Here is a 2264-nt window from a genome sequence, read left to right as displayed (position 1 = left end):
GTAGGTGGCTAAATGTATAGAGATTCATAGTTAACCCAAGCATATGTAAAACATAATGAAGCCTAAGAACATAACCTTAAGGCATACAAAAAAAAATAGTTCTAGCTACTCTTTTAGGACATGTACCATTATCTAATCCTTGTATTTAAATTCAAAAACTAGCTATAGTGGCTGAAATATTTTCCTTTTTCATGTCATCAAACAAGCTTGTATTCCTACTTGAAATGATATATTTGCATCCCTTTTAGTATTGACCATGTGCAATTTTTTCTACAACGTTTGCACTGTGCATCAAAGAAGTAGTTCCAACATAGCTGGATGATAGTCTCACCTCAGATGATTTTCTTATAGGAGTAAGCTTCACTTTAGTTGGCTCTGGCTATGATAATTTTACTATAGAGAGCGGGGTAGGCATAAATAAGTCTTTTTAAAGAATTTCCATTTAAGCATTAAAATGGTTACATTACCAGTGCATGTAATGTGGGTAATTTGTTGTTTGGGCTGAGAGCTTTTATATTTTGTGGGGGTTGTGCTGAATGTGATAGCATTGTGGAAGCAAGTGTAGTATTTTAGGGAATATACATCTCGAATAACATACATTTTTGGGGCAGAGCATGCTTTGAGTATTGTAAGCAATGCACATTACTACTTGGCTGCAGGGAATGCTGACTAGGGTGTTAGTTATTTCTTCAATATAGGAAATGTTAACAGTAACCACGCTAGGATCTATAAAATGCTGGAGCCAGAAAGTTCATAGTAGAAGGGCTGTCCATCTTGGGATGTTCACCTTCAGAAAGAACATTTCTTGCTATGGTAGGGAGGCTAAGAAATGTAAGAATAAATGATGCTTCACCCTACTTCAACAAAAACTGGGCACTTGCTCTCTCCAACTTGGAAAGCTCACTGCCAGGATCAACTATTGTTTACTCAGACATCTATGACATTGCAGTGGATGCTATTTCTTATCCCTTCAGATATGGTAAGTTCAAATGACATTGTAATTTGATTTTTAAATTCAATTGTGTAAATATTTTTAGCATCATCATTTTGGATCAAATGAATTTTTGGTTTAGCATTAATGTTTTGGATCAAATAAATGTGTGGTTTAACATCAATGTTTTAGATCAAATGAATTTGTGGTAAGCATAATATTGTAGCTACATCAACATTAATCTATTTGAAAAGTAAATTTTTTGTTTTTCAATTTGATTGTGTATGGTATTTTTAGGATCAATGTTTCAGATCACACTACAAGATCCATCATCAGGAGACAAGAATGCAAGAGTGAAGTGTAACAGATGATCAATCAAGAGGAAACAATTGAGAGCTTAGAGTGACACAATTTTCAAACGATCATATGAAATGAAATGGGCATGCGAGTTGAAAGAAACTAGAAAGATATTGTGTACAAATGAAGGCATGAAATGGATGGTTTTGGAGCACTTAGCATAGACACTCAACATTCAATACATATCATCATTCAAGATCAAATGAGTGTGTGGGATTATATGCATAGTGAATAATAAAGGAGGGAATTGAACCCTCCCTTAGGCTCACACTTGTTGAGGTCCACTTCAGCAATAGGCCTTCCTATGAAATTTTTGTCTAAAACTTTTCTAATGAGATAATGTGTTATGAGATCTTCATTAGTGGGATGGAATGTGAATCTAGGAGGCAAATGCGCATCACCTATATCATGACTGTAACTAAAGTTAAGAGCCTCTATTATTGAATTCTCTTCCCTATCACCCATATTAATTTCCTTTGCTATGGGAAATAGGGAAGAGAATTCAATAATAGAGGCTCTTAACTTTAGTTACAGTCATGATATGGGTGATGCACAACTACCTCCTAGATTCACATTCTATCCCACTGATGAAGAGCTCATAACACATTATCTCATTAGAAAGGTTTTAGACAACATTTTAATAGGAAGGGCCATTTTTGAAGTGGACCTCAACAAGTGTGAGCCTCAAAAGAATTTTGACCAATGCTTGGTAGTTTTCTACCAAGCATTGGTCAAAATTTTGACCAATACTTGGCAGATCTCGACCAAGCATTGTTGAAATTTTGACCAATGCTTGGTAGAACTTGAGCCAACATGTTTGAAAGTTTTTGACCAACCAGTAGGTTGGTTGAATTTGGTCAAAATTTGGTCAAAATTTGGGTTGAAATTTTGACCAATATTGGTTGAAAAATGGCCTCAAATGTACTAGTGATGCCTTAACAATTATGATAAATAGACAAGAGGAGAGGGGATCTCC

At 35.2% G+C, this 2264-nt stretch overlaps 1 pseudogene; it reads left to right on the top strand.

Moving 5' to 3' along the window:
* Nucleotides 1–272: 272 nt before the first annotated feature.
* LOC149566506 (GDSL esterase/lipase At1g06990-like) lies at nt 273–993 on the top strand (annotated as a pseudogene).
* Nucleotides 994–2264: the final 1271 nt, after the last annotated feature.

This window comes from Cupressus sempervirens, chromosome 3, assembly GCF_028749045.1.
Source record: "Cupressus sempervirens isolate cs-2001-9-10 chromosome 3, ASM2874904v1, whole genome shotgun sequence".
In the NCBI taxonomy this organism is placed as follows: Eukaryota; Viridiplantae; Streptophyta; class Pinopsida; order Cupressales; family Cupressaceae; genus Cupressus; species Cupressus sempervirens.
The sequence above is the reverse complement of the archived record's forward strand: the minus strand, read 5'-3'. Positions and strand labels throughout refer to the sequence as shown.